This window comes from Mesoplodon mirus (assembly GCF_964341445.2).
Source record: "Mesoplodon mirus genome assembly, chromosome: 3".
Lineage (NCBI taxonomy): Eukaryota > Metazoa > Chordata > Mammalia > Artiodactyla > Ziphiidae > Mesoplodon > Mesoplodon mirus.
This window is the reverse complement of record NC_138978.1, coordinates 58,282,831-58,304,289: the sequence shown is the minus strand read 5'-3', so window position 1 is coordinate 58,304,289 and position 21,459 is coordinate 58,282,831. Positions and strand designations below refer to the sequence as shown.

At 40.3% G+C, this 21,459-nt stretch overlaps 1 protein-coding gene across 5 annotated transcripts in view; it reads right to left on the bottom strand.

The window, feature by feature from the left end:
• ROR1 (receptor tyrosine kinase like orphan receptor 1) overlaps window positions 1–21,459 on the bottom strand; it is a gene marked incomplete at its 5' end in the record, with an annotated part of 425,624 nt that overhangs the window by 108,769 nt on the left and 295,396 nt on the right. The window lies entirely within an intron of this gene.

The window sequence follows — 21,459 nt, the reverse complement described above, 5'->3', positions numbered from 1 at the left end:
AGAAACCGAAGCTCAGGGCAGGCCTGGGATTCAAACCCAGGTCTGCACAGCTCCCATGCCAGGCCTCTTGTAACTATGCCAGGTAGTCTCCCAAGGCCATTAAAATACAAGATGCAGGCTACACCATGGATGAACCTTGAAAACATGCTTAAATGAAAGAAGACAGACAGAAAAGGCTTCAGCCTGCATGATTCCATTTATATAAAATGTCCAGAAGAGGCAAACCCAGGGAGACAGAAAGCAGACTAGTGGTTGTCAGAGGCTAAGGACAGGGGGAGACGGAGAGTGACTGCTTAATGGGTACAGAGTACCCCTTTGGGGTGATGAAAATGTTCCGTAATTAGATAGCAGCAATGATCGCCCAACACTGTGAATATACTAAGTGCCACTGAACTGTACACTTAAAAATGGTTAAAATGGGGCTTCCCAAAATGGCGCAGTGGTTGAGAGTCCGCCGGCCGATGCAGGGGACATGGGTTCGTGTCCCGCTCTGGGAAGATCCCACATGCTGCGGAGCCTCTAGGCCCGTGTGCCATGGCCGCTGAGCCTGCGTGTCTGGAGCCTGTGCTCCGCAATGGGAGAGGCCACAACAGCGAGAGGCCCGTGTACGGCAAAAAAAAAAAAAAAGGGTTAAAATGGTAAATTTAGTGTTATATATATTTTGTAATAATAATAATAATAAAAGCAAGGAAGATTCCCCAGGAGAGCCAGGTACCCACAGCCATTTGGAAGTTGAGCCAGGAACCCACTCCAAGCCGTGGTCCCCTCGGCCCCCCCGTGGTGCTGGCTGCAGATGTCATTGTCCTGACCTTCTGCAGGATCTGCCTGCCAGCGAGGTGGGCTGTTTCACAATTAACCCTAATCTAAAAGAATAACATTTTACTTTGCGACTTCATAGTGCTTCTCTTTGTAATTTACCCTTTCTCTTTAATCACGATGATCACCCAAACAATCATATATATATATATAAATATATATATAAATATAATTTGTTTTTAATCCAAGAGACAATGTAGCCTGCGGAATGCTGATTTGAAATCCTGTCCGACTGTTGCTCTCAATATTTGAGTTTCTATTTTTAGCCCAAAACAGAAAACTGACTCAAACAAATATTACCCTGGAGAAGTGGTGAGTTCTGTAGTGTTTTTACCAAGGAAAGTCTCTCTCAAACAGAACTGAGAGGGGAAGGGGATGCAGTGGGGACTGGGGTGGTGCTCTGTGCTGGAAGATGCCTCAAACATCTTTCTAACCTCAAAGCTGGAACATTATCCAGTCCCCAAGTTTAACAGAACGCTTCTCATTTTGCTCCTAAATATCAAATCTCCTCATGCTCTAACCATCAGGGTGCTTTATCAGGGTTAGAAATACTGACTTCTTGATTTTTCCCCTGAATTCTATGAAATAGGCTGGACAACACTAGTAAGATGGTGTTTTCAGGACTGTTTGGAATGAGGCCACGGTATGATTGTTCACTGCCTTTTTGGGTCACCTGGGCAGAGTAGGCTTAGAGAGACTGCCTGGGTCCAGGTCACTGGTAAATGAATGAGTAAAGGGCGCATCCTTTATTCAATCAGCACTTCATCAAATGCCTACTAAGTGCCAGTCACTGTGCTAAACCCGTTATTTCATTTTAATGGAACAAGTTATTCCTCAACTCCTACTGTGCACTGGGAATAAAGAGTGAACAAGGTAAACAAGTTTGCTGCTGCCAGAGTTGATGATCTGTGTAGACTCTAGAGCGGCACTGTCCGATATGGTGGCCACAAAACACATGTGGTCATTGAACAGTTAAAATATGGTTAATGCAGTTGAGAAAATGGAATTTTAATTGTATTCAATTTTAATTAATTTTAATTAAAAACTGAAGCAGTGTAAAATATTTTTCTGTTAAACACAACTTTATTTGTTCTGGTAGGACTACATTTTACTTTAACTGCTGTATCACCTAAGATTTTATTCTTTTACTATGTTTCATGTGTCAAGCAAGTACATTGCTTCCAACATTACATATTAACACATCACCAATCTATAAGGTAAAAACAGAGTAATTTCAGATGATTTTTTTCTGTACCCTATGTAACAATGTAATTTGCTTGTTTTGAGTATTTTATGCAGAGAGCATGAATTATGGTGAGACCTATGTAAATCATAGTTGGTAACTAATTTCAAATACTATTATTTTCATTATAGTTAATTTATTTTTCTAGTTAAAAAATAACTATGGACAACTTTTGAAGTTTAAAATGAAGGCATTTTACTGATGCAGAATTGAGTAGTGATTTGGAAGATAGGACTAAGACCAGAACAGTAATGGGGAAAAGAGACTGGAATAAGGTATGTTGCAAATTTCATGATGAATGCCAACTGTGCAGAGCCAAACAAAAAAGTTGTTTATTGTGTTAAAAAATTAAAGATAATAAACTAGACGTTATTAATGAGGCATTTTCAGCAATTACACAGTGATTTTGATTTTAAAATAGGTCCCTCTCAACAGTCAAAAAAGAATCAATGAGGGCTTCCCTGGTGGCACAGTGGTTGGGAGTCCGCCTGCCGATGCAGGGGACGTGGGTTCGTGCCCTGGTCCGGGAGGATCCCGCATGCCGCGGAGCGGCTGGACCTGTGACGCTGGGCCCGTGAGCCATGGTCGCTGAGCCTGCGCGTCTGGAGCCTGTGCTCCGCAACGGGAGAGGCCACAACGGTGAGAGGCCCGCGTATCGCAAAAAAAAAAAAAAAAAAAGAAAAAGAATCAATGAAACTGGTCACCTGAAGTCAGAATTAAATGTTGTACAAACGTTTTTTTTACACAGTTTTAACAGAATCTGAGTTGTGACTTTGACCAAATTATGAAACCACTTTTGAGATGGAGAGAGTATAAAACCACTTTGTTTTAGTTATGGGTAGGCTATAGAATGTGAAACTTTTCTAACAAAGTCAAAAACAAATTGATTCATAACTTGAAAAATTGTAGGAACTTTTCTTTTGCTTTAGATGAGTCGAAAGTTATAAAACTGGCCAATTAATACTTCGGGTGCATTTTACTTTAAATGACTTCCATATTCACAAAGAAATATCAATTTGTAGCCCATAAAATGGAACTCCTGGAGTAGGTAGTTTTTAATCTTTTACATTTGTCAAAGAATTTTAGCTATGTATGAAGAAATTAGTTTCTCCCACGATGGATGGTATTCCAGCTGTTAGGTCAAAGATTTAGACTTAGTGGAATCTTAAAATGACTGATGGTTTCCTTATTGCTTAGTTCTGTATGAAACATATTGAAAATATCTGTGCTCAGTTTTATTAAGCAGACTCCATGAAAAGCATCATCATACAGTTGTTAAAATTGTTTCATATATACATGCAAATGGAATCATTGCCAGTTTACAGAAATGGTGAAAGAAATTAAAGGCAATCAATGTAATGATCTTGTGTTCATTGCCAGTGCTTGTTGATTGAATTTTGGAAGAATTTTACAAAGATTTACTTTGCTGTTAACTCCAATTCAAGACTTTCTTGAAATTTAAGGGATGCTTGCCAAATACTCAATAATCAAAGACAAGAAAATGGCAGAATGATTTACATTTTTTGCCGATGCCACATTGGATGTGAACAAGCTAAACTTGCATCTCCAAGGAAAGGAAAAGCTTATTGCAACCTAAGTAGTCAAGTATGAGAATGCATGTTGTAAATGAGACTTTTCATAATACAAATCAACAATCATGATTTTTATATATTTAACATGAATTGATATGCAGAAGATTTTAATTGTAATTGACAGTTTTATAAATTTACTGCAAAAACTACAAGAAAAATTTGAAGAATGCTTTGTTAGTATTGATAAATTTAGAGTTCCATAACTATACCTTTGAATTCAATATTATTAATACTGAGCTGATATAAGATTTAGTGAATTTACTTAATGTGGATAGACATAGTTTAGAAACTGATATCCTTATGGTTCAAAGTCAAATCACTTCTTCTAAAAATGATAAACCAGTTTTGTAATGTGGATGTGAATATTAAGGAAAAGTGATTTTTTTGGTTATTGGATTCGATTTGGTTATTGGTTATTAAATTTGGTTATTGGAAAACTGAGCATATTTGGAACAACTTGGGAATGTGAATCTATGATTTTAATTGTTAATTTTATAAAGCATAAACTTGCAGGATCTTAGTTCCTCAACCAGGGATTGAACCCATGCCCTTGGCAGTGAAAGCATGGAGTCTTAACCACTGGATGGCAGGGAATTCCCCAGATCAAGTATTTCTGATGAAAATTTAGTATCCAAATTAAGATAGGTTGCAAATATAAGTTACACACTAGATTTTGAAAATTTAGAAAAAAGAATGCAAAATATTTCATTAATGACTTTTATACTGATTTCATGTTGAAATTACAATATTTTGGACATGTTGGATGAGTAACATTTATTAAATTTAATTTCATTTGTTTCTTTTAAATGTTTTTTTAAATGTGGCTACTAGTAAGTTTAAAATTACATATATAACTTGCATTATGTTTCTGATGGGCAGCATTGCTCTAGAGACACAGATAAATATCACAGCACTCATCATATTATATTCTAATGGCCTTGAGACAAAGCTAGGGTTTCATTCAAGCACACAGAACGGCTACCTGGTACAGTCTTGGAATACTTAGCAAAGGGTAGGGACATTAGAAGTTGGCTACAGAAATACTAGGCCATCTGCTGAAGTAACAGATGTTTGTAAGAACTGACCAATGATGGCTTTTCCATTCTCTATAGAATAATTCCCATCCCAATGGCAAGCATTCACATTTAGGTTACTTCACCATTGTCCAAGTTGTAGGAGTAGGTTCCTGACTTATGCACTAAGCAAAGCCAAGAGGGTTGAAGAGCATGGGTTAATGTCAGCTGGTCTGAATTGATCTCGGCTAATCTTCTAAAGCTACCCACCACTGGCAATCACTATGGAATGTATTTACTAAAGATAAATGATGGTCTGTAACCATGAGTTCAACTTAGGGCAGGGTATATTGGCCTGTCAGCATCATTTAGTAAAAATAATTGGATTTATGATTTGCACCTGGTTTCAGTGGGGTCTTGGGGTTTCATCGGTTGAGTTGTGTCACGTGGCTGGAATGTGCCTATGTGACCAGCTCACTAAGAAAGGCCCTCCACGATGAGCTGATTTTGGGCTTCTTGGTACCCAGGTGCTTCACATGCAGGCCAGTAGAGGTTTGAGACCTTGAGACAAAGGGTGTCCTGTGCAACCAGTTGTAAGACAAAGCTTATGCCTGAGATCTCTGGACCCCCTGCATTGCATATCCACGTGCTGCTGTTGTTGTGCTGTATCCCTTGCCTGTAATAAGACTGTTTCATGAGGGTAAACTGAGTGCCAGGAGTCCTTTTAGCAGTCAGACATGTCAGGTAGCTAATGTGTGATTCATGTAAGAGTTCATCAACTGATTGTCTCCCCACAGAGGAGTCATACAGTTGACTGGCTAAAGCCTGAGCCCTGGGGTCCACTTGCCTGGGCTCAGAGTGAGGCTTCATCCTGTGCTAGCTGTGTCTCCTTGAGTGAGTGCATTGCCTAAATGTTTGCATCCTGGCAAAATTCGTGTGTTGGAATCTAACCTCCAAAGGAATGTTATTAGAAGGTAAGGCTTTGGGGAGGTAATTAAGCCATGAAAGTGAAGCCCTCATGAATAGAATTAGTGCCCTTACAAAAGGGACCCCAGAGAACTCTCTTGTTCTCTTTCCACCATAGGAGGGTACAACGAGAAGACAGAAGTCTTCAACCTGCAAAAGAGCTCTCAACGGAACCCGACCACGTTAGCAACTATCAATAGATCTCGGACTTCCAGCCTCCAGAGCTGTAAGAAATAGACTTCTGTTGCTTAAAGACCACCCAGTCTATGGTACTTTGTTACATCATCCTGGACTGACTAAGACACAGTGAGTTACTTAATCTGTATAATGGGGAACTAATAATGCCTACACCAAAGGATTTGATAAGCGCATCCTCATGCAAGGTTTTAGAAAGATGCCTGGCACAGAATAGCACTCTTTTTTTTGCTGTTGTTGGTTTTGTTTTGTTTTTGTTTAACTGAAAAAAATTCTTTATACCCTCTTCAGAGACCTAAGTGTCAATGTTCAGAAGTCAGTAAATCATGAGAAGGATGTTGTAAGTTCAGAAAAGTTTAGTCAGAGCAATAGTTTCTTCAACAGAATAGCACTCAGTACGTGTTTATCCCAGGTATTAGCAAATTCTGTCTGTAGAGTCCCAAGAAGCAAATTTCTAGAAGTTTTCTGTCTTTGTTTTTAGCCTCCAAGAGTTCATAAACATTGAGGTCTAGACTCTGAGCACCTCTCTACACAATTTAAAAGAATTTACTATGATAAGAAAAAGCACATACATGATCATTTTTCAATTTGTCTATATTTCTAGGCAGGAAAGGAGAGCACCAGGCTATGCTGTCAAAGCTACTGGATGGCTGTAAGGTCAAAAGACATAGGAAAAAAGGTTCTGAAAATTACAGTCATACAAATGTAAGGGGTCTTCTTATTCTTGTTCCTTTTTACAATCTCTCTTGGGAATTTCACCCCCTGCAAAGGCTTTGCCCATCAACTTAGGAAAAATGACTACCATGCCTACCCCATCAGTCCTGATTTCTATCCCAGGTCCCAGTTCCACAACCTGAAATGTCCACTGGATGGTTCCACCCAAAAATCAAGCAGGGACAGCAACTTTGAATATGCTATCTTTGACTCACAGTTGCCTCCCAGCCTGCCTCCACCCCAGCTTTCTATTGGCATGGAAATCAATCTGGGGTATTAATGTTGGTGCTATGTACCCTCAGATTCATTCCTCGCCCTTCCCCTGCTCAGCTCAGCATGCACAAGGGAGGCGACCTCTGCAGGCTGCAATTCTCAGGCTTCCTGTGTCAGCTGGCTTCTTGTAGAGTTCCCCTAATGGGAGGCACTGGAAGTGCCTGGAAGTGGGGAGGAAGGGAGAAGCCAAGTTGCCTTCCCCCTTCTTTCTGCCCTGGGAGATCAGGGGGAGCCCCAGTGCCCACGGGACAGGCTTGCCAATATCCCGACCTTCACAGATGACCCCATTCCTGGGCTCCGGTAAAACTGTCTCTACCCTTTGTCCTGCCAGTCTAGGCATGGCTGCAGCTTCTATCTGTTGCTGATCGTTGAGTAGCATCATCAACCTTTAGCAGAGTCAAGATTATTCATCACATTTCATTTATTGTGTTTGTTGTAAGATTTGGTTGTTTCTCTTGTAAAGCTCTATGAGTATATGAATCAGTAATGACCCTGTATTCACAAGTCACACATGCAAACCAGTGTCCTTATTTTCCTATGAGCCTTCAGGGCCTGCCAGTTAGGCAACAAGGTCATCTGATCAGTGCTTTAAAAATGCCCACCTGGGGCTTCCCTGGTGGCACAGTGGTTGAGAGTCCGCCTGCCGATGCAGGGGACACGGGTTCGTGCCCCAGTCCGGGAGGATCCCACATGCTGCGGAGTGGCTGGGCCCGTGAGCCATGGCCGCTGAGCCTGCGCGTCCGGAGCCTGTGCTCTGCAACAGGAGAGGCCGCAACAGTGAGAGGCCCGCGTACCGCAAAAAAAAAAAAATGCCCACGTGAAGACACCAGAGGGTTGTCTCCAATACTACATCACACTGTTTCCTGCTGTGATCCCCTTGCTTAACTTTAAGCAGAGGAACTCAGCCCTCAAGGCAGAAGCCTAGTGAAGAAATATGGCAGGAAAATGCTTCTCAATTTAACCGAGGTGAGCAGAGCCTGCTACTGACCAGCAGAACGAATAATTATTTCCTCTTCACCCAGAAGGGCACAATATCACACCACTGCAGAATCTGGTCTTGGTGATGGTGAGGGTTCCTATGTGGAAGTTCTCTGCAAAATCATTCTCACTGATTGATCTAACTATACACCATCATGATTGGAATGGGCAGGATGGATGTACATGACAGATAAAAAGAGGACAATTAACACCTCAAAGCAGAGAAAGAGAACGCAAGGGCAAATTGCATGAAATTCCGAACTCGAAGAGATCTTACTATAATAAAGGAAACAGCAAATTGAGTCAATGAGCCTTAAAATTAAGAGTTAGAAGAACTCTTGGGTCACATTGAACTCAGGTTCTTCAGTTTGCAAATAAAGAAACTGAGGCCCAAAGGAGGTAAGCATTCTGTCTAGGGTCACTGGTTAGTGAATGACACAGAAAGGACTAGAATCCAGACAGCTGCCTTTTCTCTAGACCCTTGCTTCTCAAAGTTTGTGGACCAGCAGCACCAGAACCTGTACCTGCTAGGAGCCTGCTAGCCATGCAGAAACTCAGGCCCCACCCCAGACCTACACCTTTTTTTTTTTTTTGGCGGTACACGGGCCTCTCACTGTTGTGGCCTCTCCTGTTGCGGAGCACAGGCTCCGGGCACGCAGGCTCAGTGGCCATGGCTCATGGGCCCAGCCGCTCCGCGGCCTGTGGGATCTTCCCAGACCGGGGCACGAACCCGTGTTCCCTGCATCGGCAGGCGGACTCTCAACCACTGAACCACCAGGGAAGCCCCTGTACCTACACCTTTTGAATCTGCATTTTAACAAGACCCCAGGTGACTTACATGTACATTACATTAATTTAAGAAGTAAATTAATTTAGGAATTTACATTAAATTAAAGTACATTAATTTAAGAAGTAGTGCTCAAAACCACACTCTGATTCCTCTGGGGCTTCTTGTTCACTCACAGCCAGAATTGGGGTAGAGATGTTTACTATTTCTTGAGAAAAGTACTGGCTCTGTAACTTATAGCAGAAGCTGACATCAGAGCTCATAAATACAGGAAAGGAAAGTATAAATCATGTTGAATGAGGACTTTTAGATTGGTTTTGTTGCCTGGCATCCACTTGTATGACTTAAAAACAGCTTCTAAGAATCAGAAGCCTGGAACATAGAAGGAACTAGATAAAAATGTGTCAAGCAGATTAATAAAACCTTGTCATATGTGGAGAAAGTATTTCACAACAGAGACTCTTAGATATTCAATTTAATACACATTTGTTGAGCACCTACTATGTGCTAGGTGCTGTGTTAGGTGTGCGGATACATTTATGACTAACCCATAGACTGAGAAGCTCATTTCAGAGCATGTGCTCCAAAAAGCAAGGACTTGTCTTCCCTCTTCTCCCGTTAAATGTGCCCTGCACACACAGATACACTTTGCCAATATTCACAAGTATCGTTCTAATTGGAAGCTTTCCACACCTTAGCCATACAGTGGGAATTGTTGAGTGATGGGGGTGGATTGGGATATAAGAGCTTGGCTTCTCAACCTCTGTACTTTTGGATCCATCCCCCAGTGGGATTGGTAAATCCTTCTTATCTAATCTCTCCACATTCCCTCTCTCTGCCCCTTCTCTGCAGGGCACTGTGTCTCAAGCGGTTTGATGAAGAGATGGAGGTTAGCTACTTCACTTGGAGCCGTGGCCCCCTGTGTCCTGGGCCAGCTGCTGAGGGACTTCCCTGTCTCCCCTCTGCAGGGCATTTCCACCCTTGAACTGCCTGAGTAACTGTGTTGAAAGTTAGCCTGAAGTTTATCTTGAATTGAAAATTACATTATCACTTCCTGGGCTGGGCCGGCACCCAGCTACACTTCTTCACTGTGGCTGAGATAAGAGAAGGAAAAAATTCATCAAAAGCTGGTCACTTTGTCCTTCTACAGAAAGGGACTTAAACCAAAGGCCCACGAGAGGAAAGGGAATAAAGGCTTCAAGGTCCCTGGTTGGTGTTCACAGCAGGATATATCATCCAGAAGGACTCTAGCTGGAAAGAAGGATAGCCTCTTTGCTAAAATAGCAGTGATGATGATGGTGACATCAGTCAATATTAGGAAGCTTCTAATATGTGCCAGGTACAGTGCTACCTACTTTACACGCATCATCTTTTTATTTAACCTTTACAAAAACTCTATGAGATACTTTTTTTAAAATCATGATCTTTCTACAGACTGATTCTGCAGGAGACCTGACAGGACTAAAGAAAAGAAATACAACTTAAATTCATTGCACTTTAATTATCTACCAGGCCCCATGCTGGGACTTTTCATGTGTCAGAAGATAGTGGAACAGTGTAGTCAGTCAGTCAACAAATATTATCTCACTCATTGGAGGAATACTTATTGAGTTCTACTAGGTGTTAAGTACTCCATAGTCATAGCCTCATTACTGCCAATGGCAATCCTATAGGATAGGTACTGTTATGCCATCTTGCAGAAAAGGATGCTTAAATGTTGTTTTTCTCCCCCTACCCCCCTTTTTTTTTTCAGTGACTATTTACTGAATGCTGGCTATGTTCTAGGACTGGGATAGACTGGTATATGAAGCAGCCAGTGCCCTGACCTCATGAAGCTTAGTTTGCAGACAAACAAATAAATAAAAAAAGAAAATGCTAGGTAGTGATAAAAACTCTGATATAAATGAAGCAGGGTTATATGATAGAAAGTGCCTGGGGCTACTTTAGATTCAGGGGTCATTTCTGAGGAGGTGACATTTTAGATGAGCACTGAATGACAAGAAGGAGTGAGTCATGCCAAGATCTTGGAACAAAGCCTTCCAGGTAGAGAGAAGGGGTAACACAGAAATCCTAGGGCCTGCAGAACAAGCTGGAGAGTCCAAGGAACAGAACCACAGCCAGCGTGGCTGGAGATGAATGTCAGAGGTGGGAGGCCACAGAGGGAGGCAGGGAGCCTTACACATCAGGGCAAGAAGTTGGGAATCAATCCAAATGGGAAGTCCTGTGGGGTGAGGGGCCTAACAGGGCAGAAGTTATTTTTAAAAGCTACTCTGGTTTCTGTGATGAGAAATCGCCTGTAGGAGACAAGGGTGGAAGAAGGTTAAGCGGCCTTAGTATGAATTTCAAATGGGATATGAGAGTGGCCGAGAGGAGGGTGGCAGGGGAGATGGCGAAGAGGGGCTGGAGGGGTCAGAAGCGCTTGCTGAGGCAGTGGGAGGCCCCAGCCCACTGGGTAAGCAGTTGTAGGGAAAAGCTTGGTCTTTGTAGTTTCCACAGAGCTTGGACAAGAGCCTGGCATTTTGTGGGTGACTGATAACTATTTGTTGGACTGAACTGATGCTTAGTGTTTGCTGTATTGGATCTGTTTGCCTGTTAGAAGCCTCAAGATATATACCAGGAGACCTTAGGCAAACATGAGTGATATAGTATTGGTGTTCCCCAGGTCTCACTGGGGTCAACTAATAAATTTAATGATCCCAAAAGATTAAAACTGAAGAAGTCGAATATGAACTAGGTCGAATTAAAGCCATTTAACTTTTGTGAGCCTTTTCAATAATATGGGGGTCAAACATCTTCCCTGGAGAGCTGTTTTGGAGCAGAGAGGTGATGTATGTTAAAAAAATCCCATCCGTTGACTTACTGGGGGAAGAAATTCAACAAAGGGAAGCTGTCATCAAATGGAACATACCCTGGGGCCTCACTGGCCTCCTAAGACAGCACCCACCCTGTATTGTCCGTGACATCAATAAGATGCCCAGGTGAAGGCAGGAAATATGGAATGACAGAGTAAGGACCTCCAAAAATCTGTTCCTCCATAAAAGCATCAATAGTAGCAAAAAAAAATTGTGAAAATCAACATTTTCATAACTCTGGAAATTAGCCAAAGGCTTGTAATACTCCGAGGAGCATTTATTCAAGAAAAAACACTTAAATTTGGTAAGATCAGAGTCCTATGGAATTTTAACTTGCCCTATTCTCATCTCCCTCTTCTGAGTTCCGCAGTAGCCTTGAAAAGCATCAGCTTACCCCCAACAGCAGCTGTGAATGCCCGCAGCCTAGCAATCACTGGAGGAGGCAGACGGGTTGGAGCGCCTCAAAAGCCATATCTCCAGAGAACCGGCATGACTTGCCCTGTCCAGCAGCATTCTGGAAAAGCCCCATTCACAGGGCTTGATTATTTCTTTTGACTGGACTCAGAGCTTCTCGGTGGAAAAGCCCTAGCTCCAGGACATTTGTTGAAAAAAACTCATAGTTGTCTGGGGTAACAATACCAGTTGAGGAAAAGAAGAGCCTGGCCAAAAAGCTCAAAGGGAGGATCTAAGGAATGAGATGTTTATAGGCAGGCTTTGAAAACCTCTGACATACTCCTGGGGATGTAGAACGATGCACTCATGTGAGGGGTTGTGTGCATGCCCAGGAAAGACCTGAGAAAGCCCTGGCTAACTTTGAGGCCATGCTCAAGCAGGAAATGAAAGCAAAGGCAGAATTATAAACTGCTGGAGTGCTAAGGGTAATCCCCCAAAACACACATGGAGCCCCTCGGCAAAGGATGGGAGACATTGGTTTAAAGAAATCTCTGTCCAATTGTTAGCTGATCACTGAGCTAACTGAGCAGAGACTTCAGTAGCCACACATGATGGGGTAATATAGACTATTCAGAATTATTGCAGGAAAGTCATTAAACAAACAGGAACAACAACAACACACAGCAACATCAGAAGGGAGGTGATCTGATTTCTAGAGTTGCCACATTACATTAGTTAAATGCTCAGCTTTCAACAAAAGGTAGTTTTTTGAAAAGATTGATAAAATTGACAAACCTTTAGCTAGACTAGCTAGTTCCACCGAGAAAAAAAAGAAAAAGAAAATACAAGTTACTAAAATTCGGTATGAAAGGAGCAAAATCACAACTGATATTACAGAAATTTTAAAAAACATAAGAGAAACTATAAACAACTATATGCCAACAACTTAGATAATCTAGATGAAATGGACAAATTCCTAGAAAGACACAAACCACTAAAACTGACTCATAAAGAAATAGAAAACCTGAACAGACCTATAACAAGTAAAGAAGTTGAATCAGTAATTTTGAAACTTCCCACAAAGAAAAGTTCAGGCCCAAATGGCTTTACTGGTGAATTTTAACCAAACACTTAAGGAAGAATTTTCATAAACTCTTCCTCAAAAATAGAAGAGAATAATTCTCATTCTAAGAGGTCAGTATTATCCTGACATCAAAATTAGACAAAGACATCATACAAAAAGAAAACTACAGACCAATACCTTTTATAAACATAGATGCAAATATTCTCAAAAACATTACTAGCAAACTGAATCCAGCAACATATAAAAAGGAATTATACATCATGACTAACTGGAAATTATTCCAGGAATGTAAGCTTGGTTTAACATTAAAAATTAATCAATGTAGTATACCACACTAATATATAATAAAGGACCAAAAAATTGTGATCATCTCAATAGACACAGAAAAAGCATTTGACAAAATCCAACACCCTTTCATAATAAAAAATACTCAACAAAATAGGAAAAGTACAGAACTTCCTCAGCCTGATAAAAGGTATCTACAAAAAACCCACTGCTAGCATCATGAAAGATTTTCCCTTAAGATCAGGGAAAAGACAATGTCTGTTCTCATGAATTCTATTTAACATCGTACAGGAGGCTCTAGTCACAGCAGTTAGACAAGAAAAAGAAATAAAAGGCATCTAGATTGAAAAGAAAGAACTAAAACAGTTTCTATTTGCAGATGACATGATCATATGATAGAAAATACTAAGGAAGCTACACACACACACATATACACAGAGAGCTAATAAATGAGTTTAGCAAGGGTATAAGATATAAAATCGACTTACAAAAATCAGTTGTACCTTTACAGAGTAGCAATGAATAATCTGAAAACTAAATTAAGAGAACAATTCCATATATAGCAAGAAAAATAATAAAATATTTAGGAATAAATTTAACATAAAAGAGTAAAACTTGTACACTGAAATCTACAAAACATTATTGAAAGAAATTAAGTAGAAAGACACCTCATGTTCATGCACTGGAAGATTCAATATTCTTTAGATGACAATACTCTCCGAATTGATCTATAGAGTCAATGCTATCCATATCAAAAACCCAACTGGCCTCTTGGCAGAAATTAACAAGCTGTCCCTAAAATTCATATGGAAATGCAAGGGAACTCAGAATAGGGGAAAAAAATCTTTAAAAAGAAGAACAATTTTAGAGGATGTGATGGTCAGTTTTATGTGTCAACTTGGCAAGGTATAGTTCCCAGTTATTCAAACACTAGTCTAGGTGTTGCTGTGAAGGTACTTGGTAGATGTGATTAACATCTACAGTCAGCTGACTAACTGTAGGAGATCACCCTCCATAAGTGAGTGAGCTCGAGCCAATCAGTTGAAAGACCTTTAGCACAGAAGTAAGGCTTCCTTGATGAAGAGGAAATTATATCCATGGATTGCAGCATGAGTACCTGGCGAGGAGAGTCTAGCCTGCTCCTCCTGACACCCTACCCTACCTTACGGATTTCAGACCTGGCTATCAAGCCCACACAATCACATAAGCCAACTCCTTGCAATAAATCTCTGGCTCTGTTTTTCCAGTAGAACACTGACTGAAAGAGAGGACTCACATTTCCTGATTTCAAAACTTACTACAAAACTGCAGTAATCAAGACTGTGTGGAACTGGCATAAAGAATACTGACATTGATCAATGGAGTAGAATTGAGAGTCCAGAAATAAAACATACATTTATGGTCAATTGATTCTTAACAGGGTGCCAAGACAACTCAATAGGTAAAGAATAGTCTTTTCCACAAATGGTGTTGAGAAGACTGGATTTCCATGTGCAAAAGAATGAATCTGGATTCCTACCTCATACCACAGACAAAATTTAACTCCAAATGAACCAAAAACCTAAATATAAGAACTAAAACTAAGAAGAAAAGATAGGAATAAATCTTTATGCTCTTTTATCAGGCAATGGTTTCTCAAAAGCACAAGCAACCAACTAAAAATAATAATAAATTGAACTTCATCAAAATTTAAAACTTTTTTGTTTCAAAGAACACTATTAAGAAAATGAAAAGATTTTCATTCCTTTTACCCATACAGTGGGAGAAAATACTGGCAAGTCATATATCTGATAAGTGTACAGTATCCAAAATATGTGAAGAACTCTTACAACTCAAGAATAAAAAGGCAAAAAACCCAATTTAAAAATGGGCAAAGACCTATTTACAATAGCCCAGAGATGGAAACAACCTAAGTGTCCATCATCGGATGAATGGATAAAGAAGATGTGGTTCATATATACAATGGAATATTACTCAGCCATAAAAAGAAATGAAATTGAGCTATTTGTAATGAGGTGGATGGGCCTAGAGTCTGTCATACAGAGTGAAGTAAGTCAGAAAGAGAAAGACAAATACTGTATGCTGACACATATATATGGAATTTAAGAAAAAAAATGTCATGAAGAACATAGGGGTAAGACAGGAATAAAGACACAGACCTACTAGAGAATGGACTTGAGGATATGGGGAGGGGGAAGGGTAAGCTGTGACAAAGCAAAAGAGCGGCATGGACATATATACACTACCAAACTTAAGGTAGATAGCTAGTGGGAAGCAGCCGCATAGCACAGGGAGATCAGCTCGGGGCTTTGTGACCACCTGGAGGGGTGGGATAGGGAGGGTGGGAGGGAGACGCAAAAGGGAGGGGATATGGGAACATATGTATATGTATAACTGATTAAATTTGTTATAAAGCAGAAAAATAAATAAATAAATAAAATGGGCAAAGAATCTGAACAGCCATTTCTCCAAAGAAGACATACAAATGGCTAATGAGCATATGAAAAGATGTTCAACATCATTAGGCATTAGAAAAATGCAAATCAAAATCACAATGAAAAAAATAACAGCTGCACATCCACTAGGATGGCTATAATAATTAAAAATAAATAGAAGGAAAATAGGAGAAATTGGAACCTTCAAACATTCTTTGTAGGAGTATAAAATGGTACATAAAATGGTACAGCCCTTTGGAAAAGAGTTTTGCAGTTCCTCAAAAAGTTAAACATAGAAATACCATATGCCCCTGGAATTCCATTCTTAGGTATACATTCAAGAGAACAGAAAACACACACCCCACGAAAACTTGTACATGAACATTGCAGCATTATTCAGAATAGGCAAAAGTGGCAGTAACCCAAAAGTCCACCAAGAGATGAATGGATAAACAAAACATAGAATACAATGGAACATTATTCAGCCATAAAAAAGGATGGAGTACTGACACAGGCTATAATGTGGATGAACCCTGAAACCAGTATGCTAGATAAAAGAAGCCAGACACAAAAGGACAAATATTGTATGATTCTACTTATATGAAATATCTAGACCAGGTAAATTCATAGAGACAGAAAGCAGACTAGAGGTTATCAGGGACTGGGAGGAGATTCTTTATGAGATGGTGAAAATATCCTAAAATAAGATAGTAGTAAAGGTTACACCACACTGTGAATATATTAGAAACACTGAATTTTATACTTCAAAATCGTGAATTTTATGGCATGTGAACTATATCTCAGTAAAATTGTTATTAAAAAGAAAAAGAAGAAGAATGCCCCTGTCCCAGGCCCACATACAAAAAGTACATAGAAAATAAATTGAATAAGTGTAGAGTACACATGGGACTCTCTGCCTCTTGGGATCTGGCACTTAGTGCTGGCACAGTGATCCAAGCCTTAAACATCCATTCCCGTGACCGACTAACACTGTTCTGGTCCTAGGGATCCCTTCTCTAACATCTCTTACCCTATGTCCTTGAAACAGAAGACAACCATGATTGAAAACTGTGAAGGTTTGTGAGTTGTGCCACTGCCAGTGGAAGTGATGGACAGTGTTTGGACAGCAGGGAGGATTGCAGTGGCAAAAGCACTTCAGGTCACCTTATCTTCGATAAAGGAGGCAAAAATATACAGTGGAGAAAAGACGGCCTCTTCAATAAGTGGTGCTGGGAAAACTGGACAGCTACATGTAAAAGTATGAAATTAGAACACTCCCTAACACCATACACAAAAATAAACTCAAAATGGATTAAAGACCTAAATGTAAGGCCAGACACTATCAAACTCTTAGAGGAAAACATAGGCAGAACACTCTATGACATAAATCACAGCAAGATCCTTTTTGACCCACCTCCTAGAGAAATGGATATAAAAACAAAAATAAACAAATGGGACCTAATGAAACTTAAAAGCTTTTGCACAGCAAAGGAAGCCATAAACAAGGCCAAAAGACAACCCTCAGAATGGGAGAAAATATTTGCAAATGAAGCAACTGACAAAGGATTAATCTCCAAAATTTACAAGCAGCTCATGCAGCTCAATATCAAAAAAACAAACAACCCAATCCAAAAATGGGCAGAAGACATAAATAGACATTTCTCCAAAGAAGATATACAGATTGCCAACAAACACATGAAAGAATGCTCAGCATCATTAATCATTAGAGAAATACAAATCAAAACTACAATGAGATATTATCTCACACCAGTCAGAATGACCATCATCAAAAAACTACAAACAATAAATGCTGGAGAGGGTGTGGAGAAAAGGGAACACTCTTGCACTGTTCGTGGGAATGTAAATTGATACAGCCACTATGGAGAACAGTATGGAGGTTCCTTAAAAAACTACAAATAGAACTACCATATGACCCAGCAATCCCACTACTGGGCATATACCCTGAGAAAACCATAATTCAAAAAGAGTCATGTACCAAAATGTTCACTGTAGCTCTATTTACAATAGCCAGGACATGGAAGCAACCTAAGTGTCCATCAACAGATGAATGGATAAAGAAGATGTGGTACATATATACAATGGAATATTACTCAGCCATAAAAAGAAATGAAATTGAGTTATTTGTAGTGAGGTGGATGGACCTAGAGTCTGTCATACAGAGTGAAGTAAGTCACAAAGAGAAAAACAAATACTGTATGCTAACACATATATATGGAATCTAAGAAAAAAAAAGGTCATGAAGAAACTAGGGGCAAGATGGGAATAAAGACACAGACCTACTAGAGAATGGACTTGAGGATATGGGAAGGGGGAAGGGGGAAGGGTAAGCTGGGACAAAGTGAGAGAGTGGCATGGACATATATACACTACCAAATGTAAAATAGATAGCTAGTGGGAAGCAGCCGCATAGCACAGGGAGATCAGCTTGGTGATTTGTGACCACCTAGAGGGGTGGGATAGGGAGGGTGGGAGGGAGGGAGACGCAAGAGGGAAGAGATATGGGAACATATGTATGTGTATAACTGATACACTTTGTTATAAAGCAGAAACTAATACAGCATTGTAAAGCAATTATACTCCAATAAAGATGTTAAAAAAAATTAGTAGCTTAAACGAAAAAAAAAGCACTTCAGTAAGAGAAAAGATAAATTAATCAACTTGTCCAATTCTTCTTCCCAGTCTGAATGCAATAGATTCTTGTACAACAAACTATCATTCCCAGTATAACCGAGCATCCATTTTCCTGTTTTGCTTTGTATTCCAATCAGTGCTTCTGAAAGTTCTCACAAATGAGAGTTTATCTGCAACAGTTTCACATGGCTAAGAAAAATTTTGTAATATTACATGTTATGAGTCAAATTGTGTGCCCTTAAATTCACACGTTGAAGTCATAATCCCCAACAGCTCAGAATGTGATCTTATTTGGAGACAGGGTACCTTGATTACAGAGGTAATCTGTTACCCCTGTAATCATGGTTAAAAGGGGTCACTGGGATGGGTCCAAATACAATATGACTGGTGTCCTTATGGAAAGAGGAAATTTGGAGACACACACAGGGAGAATGCCATGCGAGTATCAAAGCAGAAAATGGGGTGATGCACCTACAAGCCAAAGAATGTCAAAAGAATACACACTATGTGAAAATCTTGTTTAGAACATTAGGTATTCATTCTGCTGAAATGAAGGCAATAAAAAAAGTTTTAATGGAACTAATATATAACAATCTATGAATTACATATAATATCTCTGGCCCCATTTACAGAATATCCAGACATGAAGAAGAATGATTTAAGTAGTCATTTTTGATAGCACCTGGCTTCCAGTCATATACAAACCATAATTTTGCATGCATTTTTAACTTTTGTCATTATGAAGGTGTATGTGTCAATGTGAGAGGGCAGAACATATTTCACTGAGCAGTTTGCTAGCTTGATTTACAACACTTCAATATGTAGGTGTGTGGTATGTGGGCCTCCACTTGCGCTCATGCCCCAGGTCCGATAATTGTTAGAGGGGGGCAGGACCCAGCAATGACAGAAGAAAGCTAGCCTGCAGCTATGAACAGAAGCCAAACCAACAGCTCTAACTTGCTCCTACTACAAACTGAAATGCCATCCTGGAAGCTTCATGTGAGGACCTGATGCAGTCCCTAGAGGGAGTGGTGAGTGCCTCACATGCTTTGCCTTCCTGGGTCCTAGTCCCCAGGGCCCTACAAGCCCATCCCAGTCCAGGGGTATATAGCCCTGTGGCCTCAGTGGGCACTCAGCTCTCACCAGGTTTCATACACCTAATATATGTCACTGTTCCCAATGTCAGGGTGCATCATGAACTTGCATTTGGTTTCCTTGCAGTAACTCTTGCGGTGCCACCTTCAAGTAAACAGAGTAATCTTATAACTGCACTTCACTCCTGCATTGGGAAAGGACTGTGCAGTTTGACAAAAGGCCTTCAGAGCACTCCTCAAGGCGGTGATATTGCCCATGGCTATTATTTTTTTACATCCTGCCTGTCCCTGTGTAGGGAGGTTTGGCTGCTTGTTGAGGGCTATGAGGATAGAGAAGGGAACTAGCATTCCATATGGGGGTAAGTCTTAGGAAGAAAGGAACTCTTAGAGATAGGGTAAGTGGTGGCAGCTGAGAAAGGAGAAAAAAGCAGGATACATCGCCAGTTTCTAAGGGAATGAGAGAAAAGGGTATCAAAATGCCAAACTGAGGATAAAGATTGAGCTGCAGAAGGCCCTGTAGGATTTCCAACTTTGATTGTATATTTTTTGCAGCTCCCTCAAAGCAAACATGGCAACTGTACATTTCATGCTATTGCCGATTAACATGATGGATAAATGGACAGCTAACATAAAACAGAGTGCCTGACATCAAAGGATACTTTTTTGCTATGGTTGAGCATCCTTAAGGAACTTCAATACCCTTTCCATAGATAGCAGCTCAGAAAAGCAGAATACTATCTTTGTATGAAATTAAAAACCATGAAAGACAGACTGGGTTCATCAGAACGGTAGCAGCAAAGAATGAAAACTTCAAGTAAGGACATAAACGGGTTTAAAAATAATTTTGATACTAAAAAAAGGAAGGCTGATGCACATACAGCAGGTAGAAAGTCAACAGCCCAGTGCTTAATAGCAAAGGCAGACTAGTGAACCACATTAATCAACCTAGGATACAGATTATCAACAACGTTTGAAACTCAGATTAACAGGAACAAATAAGGTACCAGAGTGGGAAGCATTTTTACAGCCAGTAACAAAAGTTTTCATCTTTGCTTAAATAAGACTTCAAAAGGATTCCACATATCAACCAATAAGTGAGTTCATCAAAAAAAAAAAAAAAAAATATATATATATATATATTAACTTTAAGAAATGCAAGGCAGGGCTTCCCTGGTGGAGCAGTGGTTAGGAGTCTGCCTGCCAATGCAGGGGACACGGGTGCGTGCCCTGGTCCGGGAAGATCCCACATGCCGCGGAGAAACTGGGCCCTTGTGCCACGACTACGGAGTTTCCACTCTAGAGCCCACGAGCCACAACTACTGAGCCTACGTGCCACGACTACTGAAGCCCGCGAAACTAGAGCCTGTGCTCCGCAACAAGATAAGCCACCGTAATGAGAGGACTGTGCACCGCAACTAAGAGTAGCCCCCGCTCGCCACAACTAAAAAGAAAGCCCGCGCACAGCAACGAAGACCCAACACAGCCAAAAATAAATAAATAAATAAATAAATAAATAAATTTATTTTTTTAAAAAGAGAAAGAAATGCAAGGCACAGTGACCACACTTCTGATCTGTTTTAAGATGAATCAGCATTTTCTACCTGAGCAAGTAGAAGGCAGTTAGCACTTGGGTGATTTTAAAGACTCTTTAACAGTTGCCTTTAATTGGCTGATGAAATAGCAGAACAGTGTGGCTGAAAGCCAATGTTTATTTTTACCCATTACCTGTTTTATTAATGGCATTGTGGGCTACTGGGCCTCCAGGAACACACAAATATATTAAAATGTCCCACACTGTAATTAAGAGGCACAGAGAGGATTAGAGCAAATGAAGCGGCGGTTGTACTTGCCATTGGTTTAGTCAAGGCCAGGCATTTTGATGCTCTCATGGCAGAACCCGGCAAGTTTTACTTCAGAAATCTACAAAATATGGAATATATTTTCTTGCAGAGCAAGGGTTTTAATAAATGGGTCTCCCCCCCAAATAAAAATTATACATAAAGAAAAACATCCCAAGTGAATGATCCTACAATGAAAGAAGGGATTCCCTTAGCCAGAAAAGGAAAAATGTTATCAACAATAGCATC